This window comes from Alligator mississippiensis, chromosome 10 (genome assembly GCF_030867095.1).
Source record: "Alligator mississippiensis isolate rAllMis1 chromosome 10, rAllMis1, whole genome shotgun sequence".
In the NCBI taxonomy this organism is placed as follows: Eukaryota; Metazoa; Chordata; order Crocodylia; family Alligatoridae; genus Alligator; species Alligator mississippiensis.
Window position 1 is genome coordinate 27905283 of NC_081833.1, and position 27587 is coordinate 27932869.

Below are 27587 nucleotides of genomic sequence, written 5' to 3' on the forward strand. Positions count from 1 at the left end.
AAAGCCTCTAAGGATGGAGATTCCACAACCTGTCCACTGTAACCTCCAGGTCCTCTTCTGCAGAGCTGCTGTTTAGCCAGTAGGTCCCCATTCTGTAGCAGTACATGGGATTGCTCCATCCTAAGTGCAGGACTTTGCACATTTCCTTGTTGACCATCATGAAATTTCTTTTGGTCCAATCTCTCAATTTGTCAAAGTCTCTCTGAATCCTAGCCTTACCTTCCAGCGTATCTACTACTTTGCCTCAGCTTGGTGTCGTCTGTAAACCTGCTGAGGGTACACTCCATCCAATCTTCCAGGTCGTTGATGAAAATATTGAATAAAACCAACTCCAGAATCAACCCCTGGGGCATTCCACTTGATATTGGCTGCCAACTAGATATTGAGCCATTGACTACTACCCTTTGAACTCGACAATCCAGCCAGTTTTCTAGCCACCTTACAGTTCATTCATTCAACCTGTACTTCCACAGCTTGCTTGAGAAAATGTTATGGTGACTGCATCAAAAGCCTTGCTAAAAACAGGGTATATCACATCCATTGCTCTCCCTATATCCACAGAGCCAATCATCTCATCATAGAAGGCAATCAGGTTGGTCAGACTTGACTCGCCCTCGGTGAATCCATGCTGCTTCTACTCACCTCCTTCTTCAACTGCTTAGAAATGGATTCCTAGAGAACCTGCTCCATGATTTTTCCAGGGACTGAGGTGAGGTTGAATGGCCTGTATTTCCCCAGATACTCCTTCCCTTTCTTTAAGATGGGCACTATATTTACCCTTTTCCAGTCATCCCCAGGACCTATCCTGATGGCCACAATTTTTCAAAGATAATGGCTAGCAGCTCTGCAATCACATCAACCACCTCCCTCAGCACCCTCAGGTGCATCACATCCGGCCCTTTTGACTTGTGCAAATCCAGCGTTTTAGTCCCTAACCTGTTATTTTGCCACAGTTGGCTGCTCACGTCCTTCCCAAACTGTGCTGCCAGGTGCAGTAGTCTGGGAGCCTTTGCTTCCCTTGCCTTTGAAGGCTAAGGTAAAAAGGCATTGAGCACTTCTGCCTTTTCCACATAATCTGTCATTAGGTTGCCTCCCCCATTCAGTAAGGGACCCATACTTTCCCTAATCTTTCTTGTTGTTGACATGCTTGTAGAACTCCTTCTCGTTACCCTTTACATCCCTTGCTAGCTGAAACTCCAACTGTGCTTTCTGATTTCATACCTGAGCAATACTCTTATACTCTTCCCTAGTCATTTGTCCAAGTTTTTACTTATAAGCTTCCTTTTTGTGGTTTAACTTATTCAAGAGTTCCCTGCTAAGCCAAGCTGATATTCTGCCTATTTTCTAGTCTTTCTGAGCATTGGGATGATTTGTTTCTGCATCCTCAGTAAGGTTTCTTTAAAATACAACTAGGTCTCCTGGACTCCTTTCCCCCTCAGACAGGACTCCGAGGGGATCCTGCCTAACAGTTCTCTGAGCAAGTCAAAGTCTGCTTTTCTGAAGTCCAAGGTCCTTAAACTGCTGCTCTCCTTCCTTCCTTCCTTTCCCCAGGATCCTGAACTTAATCCTCTTGTGGTCACTGTTGCCCAAGTTGCCATCCACTACTACATTCCCCACCAATTCTTCCCTGTTTATGAGCAGCAGGTCAAGAAGAGCACAGCCCCCAGTTGGCCTCTCCAACACTTGCACCAGGGTGTTGTCCCCAACACTCTCCAAAAACTTCCTGGATTGCCTGTGTACTGCTGAATTGCCCTTCCAGGAGATCATGGGCAACTGGTGCCTCCTGAGTCTGAGGGAGCACCAGACTGCCAATGGGGGGGAGGGTCCCCCAGTGGTGGATTGCCGACCAGGGGGGCAGTGACCGCTGGCCAGTGGGAAAACCAGAAGTGCACTTCCCTCGGCAGTTTGGGTTTCACAGCTGGTGCTTCCAGGGGGTGCACAGCTGATCTCAGGGGGTACACGTGCACCCGTGTGCACCTCCTACATGTCGCCAATCCAGGAGATGTCAGGCTGATTGAAGTACCCCATGAGAACCAGGGCCTGTGATCTGGAAACTTACACAACTTGTTTGAAGAAAGCCTCATCCATCTCATCTTCCTGGTCTGGCAGTCTATAGCAGACCCCCACCACAACATCACCCTTGTTGCTCTCCCCTCTGACCCTAGCCCGGAGACAGGCCTATCTCCAGTTTCATACTGGAGCTCTGAGGAATCATACAGCTCTTTTACATACAGTGCAACTCCTCCTCCTCTTCCCCCCCCAGTCTGACTTTCCTGCACAGTTTATACCCATCCATCACAGTGCTCCAGTCATGTGAGCTATCCCACCAAGTGTCTGTTATTCCAATCATGTCATAGTCTGGTGACTGTGCAAGGACTTCCAGTTCTTCCTGCTTGCTTCCCAGGCTCTATGTATTTGTGTACAGACACCTGAGGTAACTAGCCAATTGCCTTCTTTTCTTGGGCAGAATGAGAAGGCCTCTGCTGTTTGTTCTTCCTCCAGGTCACCCACTTCCCCACTTACCTCAGGGCTTTTGTACCTTTACTTTCGTGATTTTGTCTCTGCAAATTCTTGCTATTTCCTGGTATGCGCCTTAGTGACATGCTCTTCCTTTTATTGCCTGTATATTTTCCTTTTGATTCTGAGGCATCCAAGAAGCTCCTTATGTTGTTATGTTGGTCTCCTGCCTTTCTTTTTGGGTTTCCATCATGTCAGAATAGTTTCTTGTTGAACTTCCAGTACTGTGCCCTTTAGAAACTGCCAGCCCTCCTGGACCCCTTCTTCCTTCAGTCCATCTACTGGACCTTACATAGCACTTCTCTGAATTGGTTGAAATTTGCTGTTATGAAGTCAAATATCATTCCGCTTTCCCTATCTTATAATCCTGTATTCTATCATACAGGTTTACTGTCTGAGAGTTTCAGGGTTTCCACAGGGACAGAGTAATAGGAGGTAACTTACAGTGGGGCAAGGAGCTAGGAATGCTGTGAACAGTCTGAGCCATGGTGGAGGGGGTTGGACTGGGTCCAGATCACCTTTGTCTTAATTCACCCACTGGGTGTTCCCCTGATATACATAGTCACAGTGACCTGGGATCCAACTGAGCATTTGAGGAACTACATGATCCTGTTTTTCTGCTCCAGACTCCAGGCAGCATGTCACATGGGTGATCGAACTGAGAGTTGCTGTGTCTCTGGTCCACTTAGATTATAGGCTGGAAAATAGTTTGTAATGAAAACCTTCATTGCCACCTAAATCGTACCAAAGGTTACAATAATCCTCTGGGAGATGACACGTTTTAGTAGCTCTGTAGGACAGTCAGTACTACATGGCAGCAAGTGAGATATAAACCCACCTTTGTTTTCTTCTGATCAATCCTGAACTTCAAACCTTCATTTTTGTATAGTAGTCAATGCCCCACATTCCCCCCGTAACACTCACTGACCTGCTTTCCTTTAAAGAAGCTGTTATTTTAGTGATCGGGGATCCCTTTGAATCACTAAAAAGATTGTGTAAAGGCCATATATAGCCTGTTAAAAGGGGCTGTGTTTTGGAGAAGGCAGAAGTTGAAGCTGGGGAAAGCTAAGGAATGTAAGAGTTCTTTCTGGAGGGTGCATCTCTGTAAATGCGAAACCTCGGCTTTCTTTTATAGAGACACACTCTGAGATTGTCCAGGGCATATCTCTATAGGAGAGGAAAGCAGGGCAGGCACTCCCAGGGCTTGAGGGGCCCTATTTTGCATGGAAACTCCTAAAGCATGCAAGCTTGGGCCACTCAAGCCCCTGGAACACCTGCCCAGCACAGCTGAAGACCATGGGAAGCTCTGGGCTGCCAGTGCTCTTGCACCATAAAGCAAATAGACATCTGTTGCTACATAGTGGCACAAACTGTTACCATCTTTGTCTGGGCCACAAATTTTGGACATTTGTGGTGTAACAAGGAATGTGAACATCTATTTGCTTGGCTTTTGTGCTGCCATAACAAATTGTAAGGTAGCAAAAAAGGCAACGAAAAGCAATGTCTGTACTTATTTTTTCAATGAAGTAAGAGAGTCAGGAATAGCTTGCTGGATCTGAGGGTGTCTTCTCTTGCTGTACTTTAAAACTTCAGCTGAATTTCCAGAGGATTTAGTACCACAGGGCCCTGCTGCTTTTGGATGATGGCTGAAGGGTAGTTTTTCTATTTCTGCAACTAATATAATGTGCAGACTACAAGATGTATATATGGTGCAGATCAGCTGATGCCAGGGGAATGAGACAGGAGCTATTCCACAGCTGCATGAAGTCTTTTATAGCTTTGGGAAAGAGTAATTTGTAAAGACCCCTAATCATTACCGCTAAGTATAAAACTAATTTCTTCAGTTTATCTTTTTACCAAGGAGCTCTTCATGCACATACCCTGTCAATAAACATATCTAATCACAGACACTCTCTATGACTTAAGCTTCACCCAGGTTTAAAACGAACAAAGGGACAGATTTTATTGCATGACGTAATTAATTTACAGAATTCTTTGTGACAAGATGTTGTGGTGGTTAATAATTTATGTAGGCTATAATTATGTAGGGTAGGTCTGTTAGTTGGTACTAGGCACTACAGTTAGAGGTAAAATCTACAAATCAGGATTTCCTAGGCCTCTGAATGATTCCACCCAACAGGAGGCAGTATCACTCACATGCACACACATGTGCACAAAATGAACCTGAATCCATCTACCAAGGGCCATGGGGCACAGAAATGCATCTAAATAGGTCTACTGTATGCAGCAGATATAAAGAGATACAGCACTACATGCAAACACATCTGATTCAGTCTAGAAGGGGGATATGCACACATACTTGAACATGTCTAGTTCACTTCAGCAAAGGGCAGGATAGAACAGAGGGGCATTGCCCAGAGCAGCATTATGAAATAGTGTGGTACATTTGACTTTTTCATCAGCTGTAAAAAAGGGCTTCTTCATTGCTCATGCCCCCGTGAACCCTGCCTCCCTTTCTCCCTCAGGGGAAGCTCCCTGCTGCACTGTTATTCCATGGTACATGAAGACACAGGAACGTGCTTGGCCTTGTGCCCAAACAGATGTTAATCCTTCCCATCTCCCTTATATACATGGTGCATATGGTCCTTCCTGCAAAACACAGAACCCCGTACCTGTCTCTCCTACCCCCACAATTTGTCCAGGAAATTCAGAGGCAGTCAGCCGGGAACAGAGGGAAGTTAAAAAGGATACAGCACCTGCAAACCATCAGCCACAACTTGCAATAGATCAGCTGTCTGGAAGCCCAGGGGAACAGAAGGGATGGACGAATCCGGTACCTGACACTCACTGAGACTGAAGCTACTTGCTATGGTGTAGTAACTGCATTGCAGCAATGCTGTCCTCTGTGTCAGGACAAGGAGACATGCTACCCAGGGCCCTGCAGCAGTAGCAGGACAGCTGCTCACAGATATGCTGAGATCCAGAACAGACATTGGCAGGACCAACTGGGTGGAGGTGGGGAGGTGCCAGAGATCTGAAGGGCCATCTAAGAGGCAGATCAAATTATTCAAAGAGAATCTAGAGGAGCCCTGAACAGGGATCACTGTGAAATCAAAAACAGAACTGAAAAGTGTCAGCAGTGGGCAAGAGGAAAGAACTCTCCTAGGGGATAAAAGAGGGACCGGCAGGAGGGCTTGTGCACCTCGTGTTTATTTTAGGGAGAGAAAGATGGCCAGAGAGGGGTCTGTATTCTGCTTATTGCATTTGAAATCCAGGCTGCTTGTGTTAGAAGACTCTATGGATGCCTACTGTAGGGAAAGTGTCTCCCTACCACTGGTGGCTCTATGGCACCCATCATCATGATGCTTCCAGGCAACCTATATCATCACAGGAGACTGAAGCTGAGAGAAAGAGGGGGAGAGTTTCAGTCCAATGTTTGCACCTCTTATAGCCCAAGTCTGTTGTTTGTGCTCCCCATATTCTCAGGGCGTTTGGGAGCCATTTCAGGTCAATTTAGGCTCTACTTCCTAGGGGCCCCTGTGGGCACCAGCAGGGGAAGAATAGCTGGAACATGGCATACCTTGGCCACCCCCTTTTCTTCCCTTAGTCTACCACTGCTCTGCCTTCCCAGCTCTGGCTGACCCCTGCAGAAACAGCTGGGAATGGACATAGCACAAAGGTGTGGTAGCAGCTTTTTGCCAGCAAAGTGTCCTTTATGTCAGTATATCCCAGGGCTAGTTCTGACCCTTGTAAGGCCCCTTTTTACTATTCTCACAAAATGTGGCAGAAAGGGACAAAATGTGGCAGAATCAGCTTTCAGTATTTAACACTTAAAATGCCTGTATCTAATGAGAAGACACCTTTGTTACCAAACAACACTTTTCAACCCGGGGAACAAAAGCAGGCAATACAAATGTTCTGGGACCTTCAGGAGTTCTCTGCTTAAAGTTAGCAAGATTCAGCTTTACTCTCCCGGTGATTTCTAAGGTATAGAATTAAAAAAAAAAACAGTAAAAACCAAACAAGAACCCCAGGCTCCTCTTTCTCCATCACACAGAAACAAAAAAGAGCACAGCTCCAATATTTAAAATTTTTCATGAGTTATCTTTAAGGATGTTGTCAAGGACAATACCATATTTATCCACATATAAGATGATGCTGAATACAAGACAACCCCGCAATAATTAAATTCTACACACAAAAAAATATACATTTATTATAATTTTCCATGTATGAAATCTAATTATTGAAGGATCATCTTAAATGTGTCATCATCCCCCCCCCCCCCCACTACTGCAGGTTTGGGGGCAAAGGTGATGAGGGGGTCAGTAATGGTGGGGGACAGATGGTGGTGCTGGGGGACAGACAGTGGGAGAGGCAGTAGGGGAGCATGTAGTAGGGCAGGCAGGGGGCAGTAATGGGGCAGGTAGTGTGGAAGCAGTGGGGCAAATGGTGAGAGAGACAGGCAACTTGCCTCCTACTGCCTGTCCCCTGTCCCCTTTCCCCACTATTGTGTCTACCTCCTTTGCAATCTCAGGTTGCCCCAATTCCTCCTTCCCATTTCCCCCCTCCTCCCTTCTCCACACCATTTCTGCCACCTGCAGCCTCAGGTCCCTGTCCCCCTTTCTGCCATCTCCCCCTCCGAAATCTCTCCACTCTTGTCTGCCCCTCAACCCCTCTCCTCTCCCCACCCACCTTACCTTTGCTTCACAATGGCAGGCTCCATCCCTGCTGCAGTCCAGGGCACAGAGCATGGCTCCAACCCACCCTGTAGAAGTGGCACAGAGACAGCACTGCTGTTCTAGCCTGGCCCCAGCCCCAGCCCATGCTTCCTTGTACTCAATTGTAAGGTGAGGGGCTTTTTCCCCCACGTTAAATGGGGGAAAAACCCCTCATCTTCTAATCCAGTAAATATGGTAACTTTTTCCACCTATGTAAGCTTCCAACAGTAGTGCCCTGCCTGTATCAGCAGGGGCTTTGCCAGGTGACCTTCCTCTCAGCAGTGCCCTGACTATATCATTTGAGATTCCCATCATGTAAGATGTCTGTCTCTCTTTTTCATTTTCTCTGTTAAAGGAGGGGAGAGGGCTGGGTGCTGCTCCGTGCTGATGGCATTATGCAGCTGAAATTCCCATTTCAATGAATAATGAATGGAAAATGTAAATAGATCCTGATGTTGAGGACAGAGGCTGGTAACAGGACGCCCTTATCCCTGACACCCGACACTGCAGCTCAGTGTCTCCAGTACAGCCATCTGCTTCTTTTCCACTGAGACTGGCCCATAGAAATAGTTTGGAACCGGATACCAACTAAAGGCGAGGGGAGGAGATGTGAGGGGCAGCTCCTTTATTGACATTGTCTGCTGAGATAGACCTCCCACAAGGCTACTGCTCTCACCCATGCCCCTTCTGCTGCCCTTCTGCCCTTGAATAATACTGACAGCCTTTGTACCTGAGCCTGAGGTTTGGAAAGCTGAACACATTACCATCAGCCTGGCAGCAGCAGCTATAACCTTTATAATGACCTGCTTCTTCAGAGTCATTCAGGACAAAGTTGATGCTTTATCAGAACTCTTTATCTGGCAGAATGGCCCTGAGGGTGAGGAGAACGACCTCGGGTTTCTTAGGCTTGCTGCAGGAAAGATGGTCTTCTCTGGGGCATAAGAGAGAGACACATCCCATTTGCCACTGGATTCATCACCATTTAACACCTTTGGGTTTCAGCCCCATCACAGGCAGAGGGAGGCTACAGGATAAAAAAAATGACTCAGATACTAAGGGATGGCAGCATTAGGAATCCACATGGTAAATGAGGAAGTTGTCCCTGGAGTAGCTGCACTATAGATGATTGCCCCTTGTCTTACAGCTTGAAAGTATAACACCCCAACACTGAGCAAACCTCACAGATTCAGGCTCAGTGTTATTGCATCAGGCAACCAGTTGACTCTCCCTATGGCCCACTGAGATGCACCAAAGGACCCTCAAACCCTACTCTCAAGGCGACTGTCAATGGATGGATCTAGTAGAGAAGAGAACGAAGATGAATAGTCTCTCTAGGGAACATTCCCTTTAGTTATGTTCAAGTATGGCAGTAATGGCAGGATGACTGTCTAAGTTCTCATAGCACCTTTTCTCCTCAAGGAGCATAAAGAAGGGATCACTTCACTCAGCACTGACATGTAGCCACCTCTGGGTTGGAACATGGCAGCTGACTAACAGACTCCCAAAGTACTTAACAACAATTTGAGATATAAAATCCTATATTCTGTCAAGATTTCAGAGGAATCTTACAGGACAGTAGAATATAACAACGCTGGAGCTGGAAACTGGCCCGGACAAAGGCTATCGTGTGAGTTGGAACCTTTAAAGTCCACTAACAGTCTGGACTTTGGTTTCACAGCTCAGCCAAAAAATAGCAATTCCATCAACATACTGCTCCTTACCATCACCCAGTGGTGGGGGAAGGACTTCCTTATATACTGTAGTCTGTAAAGGGCTCTAGGAATGCTACCGGAATTTAAGGGACTGCTATTACAGCTTGGTTTGGGAACACTGAGACTTTCTTTGAAGAAACAAAGTGGCTTGGAAAAAGTCACCACCACTGCATGAGTGTCCATAACGGTGTCTCCATTGCTATGCAGAAACTATCTAGGTGAACAGAAAGAGCCTTGAGCAAGCAGAAGGTTTTCTGTTGCTAAACAAGGATAAATCACTCTTTTCAGCAGTAGAAAGAAAGCAACTTCAGCAACCATTAAATGCTGCCCCACACGTATGCAGCCTCCTGTGCAAAAGTCCCAGTAGTCCAGCTACCCTCATTACGGTCATTATCTACACATAAAGTTGCACTTGTTTAACTGAATCAGGTTCTAAACAACGTAAGTTAATACAAGACAAAGCCATATGCACATTCTTAAGTTTAAAAATGGCTGATGGTGACCAAGTCAGTTGAAAACCAAATTACATTAAACTGAGGTAAGACAAATTTAAATCTGTACAAGTGTATTTACAAAGGGCTTTGCTAAACTGATTCATCCTAAAACACACCTATATATTTAAACTGATGCACATTAGCGTGTCTGAACCAGGCTTAGAGCCTTGTTGTTCCTGACCAGTAGCTTTGAAGTGAGCGAAGAGAGCACAAATGGACTATGACATCAATGGACTGGATGCCATGGAAAATTTACTCCTTCCCACTTTCTTACAGAGGGACTGCAAAACACTGACAGGTTAGAAAGCAAAACATCAGAGGTGCAAGGTATTGTCAAGGTTAGTGTCTACATCAGGCACCTTCCTTCTGCCACTAACAGTCTTCTCAGAGAAGGGTCCCTATACTGGGTACTGTGAAATATCGTGTTTTTAGTACCTCTCAGTATCAGAACGTCAGTTTCTGACTCTCAGCCTTGCAAATGGGGCCTGAGATCTGGGAATGAAGTTGCGCTGTTTCCTCCCTGTTCATTACTAATTAAAATCCTTTAGACCAGATTACATCCTCAGTGACACCTTTGTTTTCAGTAACCAAATAGCTAATTCTGTGACTAAAACCCAGTTGCAGTTGATGATGCATGCACTAGAATTGTGTAGCTTTGTGGAACTAAAATGCAACACAAGGTCCAAAAATTCTTTCTTCCACTGAAGTCAGCAAATGTAAGTCTGAATCATTTAGGGAACAGACTGGTTAAGTGGGCAGGAGGTCTTTGTTATATGGCTGCATTTCACAGCAAAACTCGTCTCAGTTTCAAATTCATTTGCCCTTACTTGGTTTATTTACAATTTACCTTACACTTGCTAAAGCCAGTGAAAACATAACAGTGAGTTTCACATTTCCCCTCCTCCTAGGCTTGGCCACAAACATTGGAAGATGATGCTAAATCCAAACTATAATAGAGTTAATGGTGACATCTGAAGAGAAAATCAGATCTTCAGCTCCAAAAGTCCTAGGATTTACAGAGACTAAACTATCCTGCTGTGCCCCATCCCAGTTAGCAGTTAGACTGTTCAGGACAGCAATTCGTCTGCAGGAAAGTTCTCTAATCCCAAATCCATTTACACTGAACAGGGTACAGCCTTCCCCCTGTTCCCAGGGATGCTGGTGGGAGTTTCCTCCTTCCTCCAAGTTTGAGGTCTTTTGGGATGTTTTTAGCAAACACTCTGGTGATTGCCTTTCTTGGCCCAGCCTCAGTATTGACTTTGCTTTAGATGAGTGGATTAATAATTAATGCATCCCAGAGGCCAGGAAGTAAAGAAAAGCACCTGTTCCCTGTGGCTCCCCTGTTAGCTGGAGTGTGCTTGGCTGTCAGTTTTACTATGGATGTTTCAACCCCCTAAGTAGAGTATAACAGTGGCCCATCGTAGAGAAGGTATCCCCAACACCCTCTCTCTCCCTCAGACTGCTATTTCCCTGAAGAAAGCATAGTCCCACAGCAACCTCCAACGACAGCATTGCTCCAGCAGCTCCTGTCCACCTCTACAGATACTGCTTCTCTAACAGTCCCCCCAGAAAGTCTGCCCTTAATGACATTCACCTGCAGATGGTTACATATCTAAGAGGAATACAAGGGCTTTCAGTTACCCTGCACATGCCTCTCCCCTCAACACCCATACAGAATTTCTATTCCACAGCTGCCCTACAGATACACTAAATTTCTCTTACAGTGTCACCTATTTCTGCACTCCTAAAGACAAGCTCTATCCCTCACACATGCACGCAGAAACTCTACTACCCCATTTTAGACAAACACATTCAGACACACTGTGCTATAGCTATACGGGCTCACCCTTGCCCCACAACAAACACTCTCACTTACACACAGCCCCTCTTTCTCCTCCAAACCAACCCACTAGTAGTCACATGTACACAGTCCTTGATTTTCAAACAACCCAATGCCCTTGTTTGACTATTCATGAACAGAATTCTCTGCACGCACGCATACCACCTGCCCTGCACAGATGCACATACACACACTGAAACACATTCCCCTCTGCAGCAGATCTCCCATCAAATTTCCCCAAGCTTCACCTTTTTCTTCGCTTAAGTTCTGTGCAAACCTTCCTCTTCCGCTTCTCTCCTCTCCAGGGCACAGTCGGATCAGACTGCACAGAAATGGCTTTGGGATGCTGCTCCGACATGGAATAGTCACCCCCTGGGCAGTTCAAACAGTGCCAGCTCTTACAAGGCAGTTTGTCCCTCTCTAGAAGTCACTACTGTCTTCCCGATGACATTCTCTCCATGCCTGGGCCATGCTGCCAGCTTGAGATTCTGGAGCGTCAGGGGAGATATTTTCTTCCTATGCGTGCTAGCTATCTCTGAGATCTCTCCTCCCAGGTTGGGAGCTAGGACTGGAAACTCCCACCAGGTCCCAGAGAGAAAAAGTTCGGGGAGTGAGCTTTCACTGCCACCCTAGCTAGCTCCTTGTCTCCATCTCTCCTCCCACTTCAAGGCAGCACAGAGAGCTCATTCACAACCCTCCCTTCCAGGGCGGTGAACAAGAGAACTGTTTGTGTCCATCTGCAGCACTGACATCAACAAAGACATTGTCATCGGGACCTTGCACGCCTTCCCCGCCTCTCCTGCTAAGTGCAGAAAAATCCAGCACTCCCCAGCCAACCAACTGCAACAGGAGCCCAGGGACCAATGCACATAACTAAAACAGCCATGATTGGGAGCTCAAGGCAGGCTCATTGTGGAGTAGGGGCTTCATTGTGGAGTGACCAGCTTTGGGATCGGGTCCCATTTGACTACAGGAAGTGTTCCCACTGGTGGCTTATAAGGGAAGCCCCAACCTTAATTCACCAAAGGCGGACAGCACTGCATGGCTGGGATGTCTGCAGGCTCCCACCTCCAGGAGCAGCAATGAGCAAGGGTAAAGTTTATAGAACAGCTGAGATAAACAGTGGGAGGGGAAAGAAATCAAGGTGAGTTCTAGCCAGCAGGATTTGAGAAGAGGGAGACAGAAAACCTGTCTGTAGCTTCTCATTAAAACATAAATGTCAGATTTAGTTAGGTTATAAGGTGTGCCTCTACCCTGCAATGATCCATTGGCCAGGAAGGGATTTTTATTTGCCAAGGGATATGAAGTGAATTCAGACCATGTAGGAGGCTACTCAAAAAAAGCCCCTGGAAGTTAATAGGAGTCTTTCTTGTGATTTCAGTAAGCTTTGGATATGGCCCAGTGTGAGCACTTGAACCTCCCCCGACTGGCACCAAATGTTACCTCCAGGGCACAGATTCACAAAATGTGAGGCCAAGCTGTTGCCTAGAAAAGTGAGGTGAGCAGGGGCAATCTTGCTGCTTTCATCTTAAGAGGAGCTGAGATTTGGACCTGAACTCTGAGACTTAGCCTTATCTATACAAGATACTGTTCACAGCATAATTAGTCCCTGCTCAGCCCCATTCCCTCACTGAGTGACAGCTTGCCATTTCACAGCAATCCTGCTCAGACTGCCCCCTCCTTTTCCATCATATCACACATCCCTCTTGCTCCTCAGTCAACTTTTCCCTTTCACTAATCCCCAACTCCATGTTATCAATTTATTTAGCTAGACCTTTATGGCCTTAATCACTTCAGTATCTTAGTCCTTCTCAGGTCATTCAACTCACAGTAGCAAACACAGGGGCAAACTCTCCTGTGTTTTTTGAAAGACCATGGAATTATTTTAGGAGTGTGGTAGGGCAAGCAAAGTGGACTGTGGTTCATGTTGTCTATGGCTGTCTTCACTACAAAAAAGGCTGGTTATTTTTACTGTGGATAATGAACACACACTAGCCTTCCCACTTTAAATCTTCATGAAACAGGCCTGCACTACACCTGCATTATGACTGACCTGACTAAATTTCTGCTTTAGTTATCCTGTAGTGAAAACACATCTTTTCATGCCTCTGAAATCAAAGCTGGTGTGTGAAGAGATACTGTGGGGAGCCTAAACCAAAGAGATTATCTGAGATTAGCTGGCAACAGATGAGCTGGGAGATTCCAATTGTGCAGTTCACTGTGGCCAGGACTGGGTCTAACAGGATGGGATGTGGTAGTTTGGCCAGGCACAGAGGGAAGTGCTGGCATTTTGTGCTGCCCTTGTATTTGGGGAGCCAGTAGCACAGAGCTTCTGGAAGGATCTCAAGAGAACAACTGAATTTGCAGCCAGCAGGCCAGTGCCCTCAAAATTAGGGGTTGGAGTAGGAGAGGGGAAGTCTATACAGAGCTTCCCTCCTCCTACCAGCATTGCCTCAGACTTACTGGCTAGGGACAGACATTACACATAAACCAGTGTAAGTGATCAGAAACTGGTTTAAACCTGTAACAGAACAGATGTTCAGTGCACATAAACCAGTCTGAAAATGACTGAAACTGGTTTGAGATAAACCTGGTTGAATGTAGTATCAGATTTAACTGATTTGGTTCAAACAGGTTTAACCAGTGTCTGTCCCAGACCCCTTGCTGGTTTAAAATAAACCAGACACCCCCAGCATCCCAACATGCTCTCTGGGCTGGGTTGGGCTCTCTGCTCCACAGCAGAGCTCCCTGGCTGGAGCTCTGGCAGAGACTTGCAGACACAGCAGGGTCTGCCTGGCTTTGCCCTGCCCTACCCTGACCTTGCTGCTCATGCAGGAAATCCTTCCCCTCCCTCCCATGTCCCACAACAGGGACCCCAGCCCCCTGGACCCTAGGCATGTGGTATGCTAGCTAATGCAGGGTGTGCACCATGTGTGTGTGTGTGTGTGTGTGTGTGTGTGGCCAATTTAACTGGGACAGGCAGACAGAACAGTGGGCTGTTTGGAGTGAATCAACAGGTCAGCTGGTAAGCTGTTTAAGAAGAGTTTGAAGTAATGGAGAGAGGCTATTGTTTTTGCTGATTGGGTGATGAGCATTGTTATCAGCCCCCTGCTGGCTTGCTCCTGGGTCAGTTTGCTGCAGACAGTATAAAGAAGCAGGGAGGGAAATTGAAAAGCTCCATATCATCAACAGCTGCATAAACTGCACCCTCCCCCCTTGCCTCAGAGTGCTAGCAGGGGGATGGGGGCTTGAGCAGCGGGTAGAAAAGCCTGGGATGGTGCAGACAGATCTCCTTAATCAGAACATCCTGCCCAGCCTGGCTATACACCCCCAGCTCAGCACTGTGCAATAGAAGGGAGGGTTGCTCTAGTGCCCCCTGGCTTCTAGCCTGAGCCACTGCAGGCATGTCGCTGAATTTCCTCAGTTCAGAGAGAATGTCTATCCAGTTACAAACTGGTTCAGCCTAGCCAGGTTAGACTAACCTGCAAAAACTGAATCAATTTAGGCTCAGGCTTTTTGAATGTCTGTGCCTAGCCACCAGGTTCAGCTTTAACCAGTTCCTCTTCATCTAGGTATAAGTCTCAGTCAGGCACCAACTGTTTACATGTCATGTAGGGCAGACACTGAGTGCCACCTATGCACTGACACTATTTTTATCCTTGGGATCTAATCATTTGCTCTCTTGCTACATATAGATGCTTTAAATCAATTGTTTATCATTACATATTACCCTTTCCCTTCTAAATGGTCCTCTTGCAATTTGCCCTAGTGCATAGTCAGAAGTCCCTTCCATAATAGCTAAGTCCAGGCCAGGACTTCACGTGGTGATATCAGGCACCTCAAGAGAACTATAGGATCTGTCTGTGCCCTGAAGCCTCATAAAACAGTCCCCTTTATGTTCATAACAATCATAGCATGTCTCTTTTCGTGACCCTGCATCCTTGTACCCACACATTTCATAGACCAGCACTGTTAGCGCTGCAAAGTTTTCTGGCTCAGTTGTTAGATCTGCCTTACCTGAAACAAGACATGCTTGCAGGGAGGTTAGTGTAAAATCCTTCCCTGCCTTTTCCTGCTGGGGACTGGTTGAGATCATGAGCTGAAAGTTGCCTCTTCCAGGCCTGTGTTTGACTGGCATGGCCCCAGTTCACTAACGATTCAGCCCAGACCTGGCCTGGGAGCTGCCTGTAGGCCTGCACAGGGAGGAGGGACTATGGCTGCTCCTGCAGTGCAAGCTGACTAAGAAGCATGAAGACAGGGTTTTGTTCAGAGGAAACAAACCATCCCTTTGCTGGCAGCACCTCGTGGGGAGCTGGGGACCAGAGCAGCCCACAGGCTCCTTTGTTTCCAGCAAGCAGCATAACTGGAGCTGAAAGGGGAGACTTGCGAATGCTCTTTCCGTCCACAGCGCAGTGGAACCCTGCTCCCATCCACTGGGACTGCCTAACATCACCCTACCCCCACAGGGCAGAATAGGGCCATTGTGCACCCAGCACCAGGCCTGGCTCCTTCCCATCTGCTTGAAAGACAGGCTGCTGCTTTTAAAGGGGACAACACCTTGGATCTTTGTACCCAAGGACTGCTGTGCCCTGCCCCAGAGCTCTAGGGGTCAAGCTCAGATGAAGTGAGCACTGCTAGAGCAATGGGAGCCTTGTGCATTTGCTTGCTTTGCAGCTTGCTTCTCACCCTCTTCTTATGTCCTTTGAAATCCATGATGTCTCTCTCCCACGCCATCTTGTATGCTTGGAACCCCCTGTGTACCCTCTGTGTCCCACCACCCCTTCCTGGTACTTTGCTCTACAACACCCATATCTTCAATTTTTGGACTCAAGTTGTACAAATCCCTTTTCCAAGCCTTATGCATACCAAGGCATTATGTTTTCTGACAAATATGAACCTGTACATCTCTATCAATACTGCAATGATAGGAATTACACACTGTAAAAAGTTTTGGAGCCTGCATATATTACAGCCAGTGATTTTTGGTGCCATTTCGTAACGTGTATCTAAACACATATCATATATAAGTGCCCACTGATGTCTGAATTACAGGGCTCAAGTTCTTTTGGCTCCCAGCTGCTAGTTCAGTGTCCCCTTTGTCAAACACTGGATTTGGAACAGCAGAACAGCTTTTGTGCCCTGGGAAATTTCTCAATATTTGAATGTCATATTCAACAAAGGGAGTCCTCACAGATTGCTTCAAAAGGATTGTTCAGCATCATGTACTGGGAGATTGCAGCCAAAAACCTGACTCCATCCAGAATTATCCCCTGCTAAAACTCCTGGATGAGCCACAGGGCAGATCCAACCTCTGTGGCTCAGGTCCGTCTTACAGGGACTAAGCCTACGCCAAGTTAGGTTCAACTTTAAGGCAACCCTCATGCAGGCTTGGCTTTAGATCTAGGCTTTGCTGGAATTTGGCTCTGGGACTGAATTTGCCTCTCCCCACTTTACTATGGCACTTTTCCATAATCCACTAGAATTGTGGAGCATAGCAAAGTCCTGTCTGTCTGCCTCCTGTGTAACCCTGTTTCCCTCATTTATGATCAGTGCAATGCTAACCTGTGGAACTCAATGCCACAGGATATCGCTGAAGTCATGCGTTTAGCACAGGGGTGGGCAATTATTTCGGATGGAGTTTTGGCAAGCCATCGAGGGCTACATGGCAGGCAGCCAGGAGCAGATAAATATTCATTTTCTAACTTTATTAGGGGCCCCGCAGGCTGGATAGTATGGCCTGGCAGGCCGCATCCAGCCCACGGGTTGCATTTTTCCCACCCCCGGTTTAGCAGCATTCAGAGAGAATTATATTGATTAGAATAAGAACATCCACTGTCATTTTAGTTCAGATAAAAATATGGAAGAGTGATCAACTTTTACGCTTCAGGGCATGAGCAAATGTTAATTGCTGGGGGCAGGGGTTGTTTGTTTGTTTTTTAAGGAAAATTTTTTGTGTCCCAAGTCGAATCAACCAAATCAATTCCAAATCCATGAGTCATTAAAGAACCATATGTGGCCCTGCTACCGGCAAGCATCCTCCACCCCTGCCTGGGGCTTCAGATGCTTCCAAATCCTTTGGTGGGCATCCTACATGCAGGCCCAAGCCCAGAGGTTTTGCTTGCCCTCAGCTGTATGGCTGCAGGAGCAATCTAGGGGGTAAGGAAGCTAATGCTCCCCTTGGCAAGATAGTACATAACTGTCCAGTATGGAGGATTAACACCTTCTTCTGAAGCATCTCTGTCAGTCAAGTGTGAAAGAGGAAGCCAGGTCCTATATCAGTCTGACACCTAACCACTACCTCATCAGTTCCTTTGGCTCTCAGCTGCTAGTTCAGTGTCCTTCCTACCAAACACTGGATTTAGAACAGCAGAAAACAGCCCCCAATACTTCAAATTGCTTAGAAGGGCCTGAGTCTCGCTCTTGCTGAGCGGGCCCTCCCACCATCCCGCCGCAGGCCAGCTCTGGAATGGGGAGAATTCCAGGCACATGCCAGTGACTCAGTTCTGCTGCCAGGGCCTTTATTCATAAGAAGGAAGGGGGAGAGGCACAGCAAGTTTGTGTGCTCTGCCTTTGTATTTCTGATCAGATTGGCTGGCCACCACCTCCTACTTCCCTCTGTTCAGGGGTCAGAGAGGGAGCAGCCCACAAAACTGAAAAAAGTAGCTATGAGCTGCCAAGACAGAGACTTTAAAGGATGTGTAGTGTGAAGCAGAGGAGCTTTATATTGGTCCATGCTGCCTGGTATAGGAAAAGCACTGACATTGTCCTGCACTCTGTCTAGCTTATGGCAACTAGGTCTCTACTCTATTTTGCAGGAAACTAGATACTTGCTGGACCTCTGGCTGCCTCCACTAGCCAACCAGTGCAGCTTCCCTCTGCAAGAGAGGTATGGGGAGGAGCTGGCTCTGCTGAACAGGAAACTGGCTAAAAGTGGCGAATGCAGAGTTTACCCCTGCCACGATGCTCAGTGTGACAGAATCAAGCCTAGCAGAATGTCCCAGGTCTTAGCAGTCTGCTGGTACAGCAGAGCACCAGGCTACAGTGTCATATGCAGCAGCAATGGAGGTTCAAAAGTGTTTAGTGTTTTAGCACTTAATCATGTGGTCATGCTGCTGGAGGACAACAAAGTATATCAAGCACTCTTGACTGAGAACCCTGCTCCCAAAACCCCTGATTCCTGTCACCATGAAGCAGTTTTAATTAACTAAAGTAGGGCTATGAAGCAGTTAGCAGGCTTCCATATCTCTGAAGTGCTTTGTTCTCCAGAATCTTAATTTAGAAACCTGTGTGAGACTATTTGTAACCCAGCTCCTATGTTGCCTCACAGAAATCAGAAATACTCCTTCCACTCCTGCCTCCAACAATTTAATCCCAAATAGTCCTATCAATTCCACACCCAACACTACTGATTTCCACCAATCTTACTAGCACGGGGGCGGGGAGGACTTCTGGTCTCAGAAGGATCCTGCTCCCATTGCACAGCTCCACCTTAACTTTCAATGGAAAAAAAGATGAGCCTCTTATGACTATGGTTATGGAAAAAAGCCTCACAAACATTAATTTCTTGCACAGACTCTGCCTGAGTCTGCAGAGAGCCTGGGACCAGAGCTCCAAGAAGTATAAACTACCCCAATCATGAGATGTTAACCCAATTACACAGTGGGCACATCTACATCTACGAGTACTAAATGACTGTGCAGTCACCACCATTACTGTGCAGTCCTGGTGGCACACAGGACTGACCCTATTGCATAGTAGATGGTTACTACTGTGCAGCAGGATCAGCATCCCAGTTCATGCATCTCATGTAGACGTGCTCAGTGATAATGATTTATCTGACAATAGTGTTAACAGTGCAGATAAGAAAGGACAGGGAGAATCACAGATCTCCACAGCTTATTTTAAATGACATCTCATTCAGGTGCCAAGTGTGGTGCGGATAGAAGGTGCCATTTATTTTTCCCCAGTAAAGAAGCAATCAATTCTAAGTAACTTAGGTATATATTCAGGCTTCAAGAAAAGGCTCGGAGGCCAATAGAGCCCAAAGATTGTTCAATTATATTGAGAAGAGCTGTGCAATCTACTGTAAACAGCCTCACTTTGTCACTCAGGTAGGCAGAGTTTATTGGTAGACTTGGAAAAACTGCATCACCTTTTTTCCCCTTAAACTGGCTCCTGGTTGACACATTAGTCCATTCACAACAGAGGCATCATGGGGAAACTTTTATCATTCTCTGACTTCATGTATATAAGTCTCTTAGGAATGACAATACCCTTGTGCAACACTCTAGATTTGCCACTGTGATTTCCTAAAGTTTGATGGGATAGGAAACACTGCCTTCAACTGAAGATGGGAATGAAGAATTTACCTTGAAAATGGGCATCAAGCAAGCTGCACAACCACACCTGATCCTGCCTGGGAAACTTTTCCAAGAGCTAGAAACTAAGAAAAGGATTTTAAAGTTAAACATGATAATGAAATGGGATCATCCTTTACAGGCAGGCAGTCCACACCCTCCTGTAAACCACTATCCCACAGTAAGAGACTCATCTGCCACTCATCATATACTTGTTCTACCTCAAAGCAAATGCATTGGAGGCACACTGGTAAAGATAACACTCAACTCTTAAAATAGTTTATCATTAGATCCCAAATACTTTACAAAGGAGGTCGCTATCTTTATCTCCATCATACAGGCAATGTCTACACATGTATTGATGCCAGCTTAAGTTTACTGGGCAGGAAATAACTCTGCAGTAAGTGGGAATAGGCCAGTGTCTGCACATGCAGGCATTAAAGAGCATTAACACTGTGTGTGGACTGACTTGGGACTATAAGTATATAAGGGGTGTACATCAGGATCTGGGGGAATGCCTGTTCACCAGAGCGCCCCATGGGATGACAAAGTCAAACGGTCACAAACTCCTCCAAGACCGTTTCAGGCTGGACATAAGGAGGAACTTCTTTACTGTCTGAGCCCCCAAGGCCTGGAACAGACTGCAGCCAAAGGTGGTGCAAGCACCTACTCTGGACTCCTTTAAGAGACATTTGGACATTTATCTTGCTGGGATCCTTTGACAGCAGCTGACTTCCTGCCCATGGGTCAGGGGGCTGGACTCGATGATCTTCCAAAGTCCCTTCCAGCCCTAATGTCTATGAAATTTATGAAATCTATAAAGTTAATCCCAAATCAGTCTACACACATAGTGTTACTATGCAGTAAAGTGTCTACACATGAGTTACTGCACAGTAAGTAATTGACTAATTGATTGTAAATTTGATACCTGCATGATGCAGGTATCAAATTTATGCTCAAGTTGGTATAAGTTGCCATACTTACTGCACAGTATGGGTGTGCAAGTGTAGAGGTGCGCTCATACTGTACAGTCATTTTGGTTACTGCACAGTAAATGCACACATGTAGATGTACCCACAGCTGAGTAACCTGAGCCTAGGACTGTTAGGAAACCTGCCCAAGGTCACCTAAGGCAGCATTTATCAACCTGTGGGTTGCAACCCAAAAGTGGGTCACAAGAATATATGAAAGGGTCATAAACAAATTTAAAAAATGGATCAACAAACTTAAAAAAATGGATTCTCCTTTAAAGGAGAAAAACATGGGAAACCGTGGCTTGGGGCAGTTGATTGTCTGTATTGATTATTTCCTCTCTTTAGTCTCTGCTTTTGTAGGTGTTAATTGATGGTAATTAACTGGTTACATTAGTTAGCTACTGTATATTGAGCTGGTCCCTGAGTGAATCATGATTGATTGGTAACTGGTAACACAGCAGCTTAGCAGCCAGGCCTGCAGCACTGTCTCCCCTCCCTGCCGCCCCAAGGCAGACAAAGTCAGCTGCACAAGCACCCATGTCACGAGTTTTGCCTGTCAGCAGCCAGAGGTGCAGGGCCCCAGAACCCAGAAGCCCTGCACCAATCTTCTTGACAGCTGGCATGCTTTGTGGCCGCAGCAGGGGCTACCATCCCTGCAGCTTTCTCCCTGCTGCCCCTTAACACACACAGTGTCACCCATGTCATGAGTTTTGCTTGTCTGCAGCTTGAGGTGCAGTTTCCCCCAAACTTCTGCACTGATCTTCTTGAAACTTGGCAGGATTTGTGGCATCAGCAAGGGCCACCATCCCTGCAGTTTTCACCCCCCTGTGATGTAACACATACATGTGACATGAGTTTTGCTTTCAAGAATTTGGGGAGCAGTTCCCCCTGAACCCCTACACTGATCTTATTGAAACCTGGCACACTTCATGCCCTCAGCAGAGGCTACAATCTCTGAAAATTTCATCCAAACCAGACATAAAACAACAAAAGTTATAGATATTTCATTGTTTCCCCATTATACCCTATGGCTGGATCTCCGAAGCGGCTCCAAAGCTTTTCTAAAGCGCTTCGGAAGCTCCGAACCACTTTGGAAAGCCTAAAGAAGCCTGCGCTTTGATCTGGACATGCTGCTTCAGACGCCGAAGAGTCCGAAGCTTCTCCAGATCCGAAGCTCTGTCCAAAGCCTCGCACAGCCCTACCTCAGAGGTCATCTAGTCCAACCCCTTGCCTGAAGCAGGTTCATCCCTAACCAAATCATTCTATACAAATTCATAATCTAACCTCTTAGTAAAACTACAGTCAACCCTGACACAACACAAGACATAACACCTTAACATGGCTCAGGGAAAGCAGGGGACCCACAGCAGCCGACATCCTGCCTCTATAAAAGGTTGTTAATACATATCCAAGAGATCTCAGGTGGAGGGCCATGCCCCCTGCTACAGAGGAAGGTAAAAAAAACCCCTCAGTCTATACCAATCTGGTTATGGGGTAAATTCCTTCCTGACCTCAAATATGTCAATCAGTCTCACCAGTCTCACCTGGAATGGAGGAACAAGACTTTCTAGCCAGGAACCTCCAGGAGCAGTGGTATATCACAGCCTTTGCTTCAGCCAACATCCAATGTCTCTGAGAGAGGCTTTAAAAAACCCTTGACACATATAGCAGCAAGGAGAGGGTGTGTGTGCGCAGAATTCCCTCCTGGCCCCACACAGCAACCAGTAAAGGCCATAAGCATGAGAAATATCCATAATAACACACAGATATAGCTACACCTAGATCATCCCCAACCAGTGGCTGTCCAACCTCTCCTCAAACACATCCAATGATGGTGAGTCCATGACTTCTCTAGATAGCCTGTTCCACTGCCTCACTGTTCTAACAGCGAAGACATTTTCCCTGATATCCAATCTAAACCTACTTTGCTGCAACTTCAACCAAGCCATTGGTATGAATCCTACTCTTTCCTACTAACGGCTGTCGAATGGTATTATTTTGTGACCAAACTACAAGTTCATCACCAGGGATCTTGGTTTTCTCTAATAAAAAAAATCTCCAATTTATTTATCTATATCTATATATATAGAGAGAGAGAGAGAGAGAGAGAAAGAATTCATTTTAATCATGGAAAAATGTGGATTTGGGGTTACTTTTTTAAATCTGAAAATTGAGGATTTTTTTGTTTTGAGAGAGAAAACCAGGATCCCTGATCATGACTATTTTTCTCTTCAGAAGAAAATAATGCCAAAGGTACCAGAAGCTATTAATGAGTTCTAGTTTTAATACTCCTGCTGATTGGCTGCCTGAATGTGCATGGGTTACTTTGTTGTTCAGTGCCTTAGTTGCTCCATCTGCAAATGGAAATAATTCTTATTCCACCTCTGCAAAGCTAATGAGACCAATGGATGGAAAGTGTTATTTGCTATATATTTAAAAACTTGGATTCCAAACTTTTGTGATGGGTCAGAAGTGACAACTGCCTGGAGCCAAAATGATCCTGAAAGTCACCAGACAGTTGAATTCCCCTGTTCTAGTAGCCAAGAAAATCTCCAACATGTAAGGACTACTATCCCCATCACTGTAGCACACGTTACCTAGGAGCCATTGACTCGATTATAGAAATGCACTGATATCAATAGGCTTTAGAGGCTGGTAACCAGACTTAAGCCAGTTTGAAATACCGCCATCCCTCAAGGAATGAAAATGGGCAAAGCAGCCTGAAGGGAATCACAGCCCCAAGACTGAAAGATCTGCAGGAAAAGGAACATGACCTGTGACATCCAAGGAGTTTTTACGTGGTTGTGCTGTTTAATCCGAATGTTACCCCACCCCCGTCACTGCCCAGAGCAGTCACCTTTTGTAAGTCAGACAACTACCAGTTCCTGCAGTGCTCCTTTTTATTGAACTCTCTTCCACAGTTCTGTCCACTACATCTTCTGTAAAAAATTGCAAGTTTCTTACTCTGTAGGAAGAAATTCCTTCAAATCCTTTAAGACTATTATCCAGTAAACAAGCAGTTGGCACCCTGAGGGCTGTACAGCAGAAGTAGGGATGATAGGCCAGGGGACAAAGTAAATAATTGCTTCCTCTGCCTGATGAAGGGTATCTGTTCCCAAAAGCTTGAAAAGAAGAATTTTTCCAACTATTTGAGTTGGTCTAATAAAAGAGATTGGATTTACCCAAGGAACCATGTCTGCCTAATAGCTTCTGAACCATTTAAGCTTATTCCACAAAACCAAGGACGTGAATTCGCATGGCGATTTGCTAGGTGTTGGTAGAACCGATACCATCCCTGCTCCCAGAAATGTGCGTGCTAGATGAACACAACCAAATTCCATCCATGTTCCAGGATGTCCCCAGGAATGGTTCTGTTCCTGCTCCTACCCTTCTGCTTACACTTCTGCTTCCCATCCTCCCTTTGTTTGTCATGTCAATTTAAACTGTAAACTCTGCAGGACAAGCTGTGTTTGTATAGTGTCTAGTACCTTCTCTCCAGCCCCTCAATGCCCACCCCACCCCCAACACACACAGGTCCCCCCTTCCCCTCCAGGTGAGAAACAAGCTGGAAAATGCCAGTCCAATGTATTTTTTTCCACCTAAAAAGTGACTAAGCAGCAGAAAAATCAAAGCTAAGAACCCCCTCACCTATCACATTGTTAAGGGGAGGTAGGGCTGTGAATTTATAGGATTTACTGAGTTTTCTCTAATGACTAAAGGAGAGCATTGTGGAGCATCTTAAAGGGACAGTCATTCCTCATGCCCTTTGATTATTGATGGGCTCTATGGATGGTCTGTGAATGACCCTAACAATACGCACGATGAGTTGAGTTTCACGAGTTTATAGCAGTGTGACGGTTTGATCCACCCCTACATACAGCTCCTGACACTGCTTACAGAGGTCTGTAAACTTCCCACAATCCTAATCCTACCCAGAGCCAGGATTGAGCAGCAGCAGCCCTTCCCCAGGATCTAGCTTCACTTTACCCATCAGTCCACCCTTGGCTTTATACTTGGCACAAACGCTTCTGGAAACTTGGAACATAAAGCAAAAAACCCCAAAACAAAAGTTTAATTCCTTACTGCGCATACCTCCCCTGGCCCGCGGGGCTCACACCCCACCTGTTGTTGATTGGCAAATCCAGGAAGGGCCCCCCATTGACTATTAGGGATCCTGCTTTTCTCTGATAAAAAAAATCCCCAATTTTCAGAGTTAAAAAAGTAACTCAAAATCCACATATATAGATTTATATATTAGCGGCATTTCATTTTAATCACGGAAAAATGTGGATTTTGAGTTATTTTTTTAAATCCAAAAATTAGAGTTTGTTTGTTTTTTCCCTGATAAAACCAGGATCCCTGTCGATTATAGTGGGACCACTTACAACCCCGAGCTTTGGGGCATTTGTTTTCGCTGGGAGCGCCTCCTGCAAGCTGCGGGCCACCCCTGCCTTGGCACCGGGCAGGCTCTGGAGAGCGCTGGGCTGGCTGTCCGGGCGCCGCGGGGGCTCCTGCGACTGCGACCCGGCTATTAAAACCAGCGCTTGAAAATAAAGGCCCTTCGGCACAATGACCGCCTTGCGGGGCCTGCGGGGAGCGCCCGGGGGAACAAGGCTGGGCCGTTCTTGGGGCTGGCAGGGTCCGGGCCGGCCCCGCCACGACCAGCTAGGGTGACATTGCCGGCTCTCTGCAAGTCCCCGTGGCCCGCACAGTCGCTGGCCCTGCCCTGGCCATTAGGGGCAGCACCAGCTTAGGCCCCTCGGCCCCCTGCAAGGAAGGGGCTGCAGGACCCGGCTCAGCCTCCCTGCAGGAGCCCCCGGCCCCAGCCCCGGCCCCAGCGCTGCCCCAAGGTGCCTACCGGGGTGCAGAGGCAGCTCCACCGCCCCAGCCAGGCCCGAGCCTGTCCAGGGACCAGCAACAAGGTGCTGAGACGGGGCAGGTGCCTCAGGGACGCGGCGCTGAGGAAGCTGGGAGCAGGCTCCCAGAGCCGGGATGGCTTCACCACTAGGCGTCTCCCTGCCCAGCTGCCTCAGAGCTGCCTGCCCAAGGGCGGCCCGTGCAGGGCCCTTCGGCCTCATGGCATGAACCCTGCCCTGCCTGGCCAAGAGCCACTACCCCGCCGAGCAGGTGCTGCCACCAAGTGCGCTGCGACCCTGCACCCACCATCAGAGGAAGGCCTGGGTGCCAGGGTTTGAACTCCTTGCTTTCCATGTGCTCTCTCAACCTTACCCTTCCTTCTCCCATCCCCTGGCTTCATCTGAATCTCGTCACACAAAAGCCTGTTTCAGGGCAAAAGCCTCTTCCCACAGCTCCTGACATTTGGATCAGATCTGCCACCCCCCCGCCTAAGTCCTCTACATCAAACCTCAGCTGACGTGACTTGGAGTCGGTCAGAAAAGGCTTGGGTGGGAGGATAGAGGCAGGCAGCGCAGCTGGGAAGCGCTACTTTTGTTCACTGCATTCACCATACGTCTGCTCTTGGGGCGTTTTTCATTTGCTTGCTTTCTCTTAAATGTTTTCTTGATTTCTCCACTTTTTTTTGGAAAAGAAAATAGACTTGCAAAAATAGGAAAGAGGGCAAGAAGGGAAAACAAAGGAAAATGAGGAAAGAGCTACCAAATCCAAAATGCACTACAAATTTGGATTAAAAAAAAAAAAACAAAACAGCCCAGCCCAAGCAGTTTTCTGCAGATTTGTTTCATTTTAAAAAAAGGCTCCTGGGGGGGGGGGGGGGGGGGGGGGGGAGGGAAGGGGGAGAAATGTCTTAAAAAATAATTGCCATGGTCTCTGCTAGGCACAGCTCCTGTAACACCCCACTGCCACTGCTTCATGTTGCTCGGTAGCAATGACTACAGAGACAAACTCCTTGGAACTGCCCAAGGCAGCATTTTTCAAGAGGGCAGGGAAATGTGTACATTTGAAAAATATGCAGTCCTGGGAGAACTGGGGACCTATAACCTCATTAACGTTTGGGAGCATTCATAATACAGACCTCTTTTTTCTGGTCAGCCTCCAGCTATAACTGATGCCATGCAGTACTGAAGTGCCACATGCTCAGGGCAAATGGTGTGGGTCTTTATGTTCTGAATAAGGGATCCGGCTGCAATTTTGCTCTCTCCAGCCCTTGGTCAGCAATGACCTTCAGCCAGATGGTACTGCGATGACAAACTCTTGCTGGAGTTGGGACTAGCTGGCAAGTACCAACTGTCAAGCACCCTTGGTTTGGAGGTGGTGCTGCCTGGCCTGATAAGGTGTCAAGCACTGATGGCCATATGGGCTGACAGCATGCTGAGGCTGGGGAGCTTCTGCAGATTCCCTTAAGTCCTTTGGGAAGCCCAAGCTGGGAGATGGTGCTATTTCTCCACACAGTTAAGTACTGATGGTTATTTTGGGAGACAATAATTAAGCTTCTTAGGTCTCCACTGCCTTCCCTTAAGGCCTTCAATCTGAAATGAATGGATTTGCCCAAGCTGAGAGTGGGGTCAAGCACTAGAGTCATTTGAGAGGGTTGTGGGGCCCACCCCCAGTCCCACTCCCCTTAAGGCAGTTTTGTGTAGCTTGCTAATGTACCCAAGCCTTGGGGGTGCTGTCCCAACTCATTGCATGGGATCAGCACTTAGCCACTTCAGGGGTTCAAGGTCTGCATGGGGTTTCATTCTGGTCTTAAGGCCTGTGGGTGGGATAGCCCCACCCAGAATCAAGCTAGAAGTGGTGCTGAATAGCTTGACAGAAATGTAAAGCACCCTGCCTGCCTCCCTTTGCACTGGGTTTTCACATTCACATTGCATTATCCACCACTGTCCTGTTTTTCCTCTAGTCTGCTGTTCCACTTCCAAGTTGCCCCTTCCCACTGCACTACTTTTCTTTACAGTTGGGCAATCTTGTAATGACTAAAACAACCATGCAGTTGGCACAATGACTGAAAAGAGATTCATGGCAGTTGTCACTCAACTTGTCTCAGGTTGGACAGGCCACCTGGGGTTTTGGCCCTGAATAACCTGAAACAAGTTC

At 46.9% G+C, this 27587-nt stretch overlaps 1 protein-coding gene across 1 annotated transcript in view; it reads right to left on the reverse strand.

Moving 5' to 3' along the window:
* GAL3ST1 (galactose-3-O-sulfotransferase 1) overlaps positions 1 to 11888 on the reverse strand; it is a 28311-nt gene extending 16423 nt beyond the window's left edge. The window contains exon 1 of the mRNA XM_006268926.4: positions 11494 to 11888. The gene's annotated coding sequence lies outside the window, so the exon portion shown is untranslated. The remainder of the gene's footprint in view (positions 1 to 11493) is intronic.
* Between the last annotated feature and the right edge of the window lie 15699 nt (positions 11889 to 27587).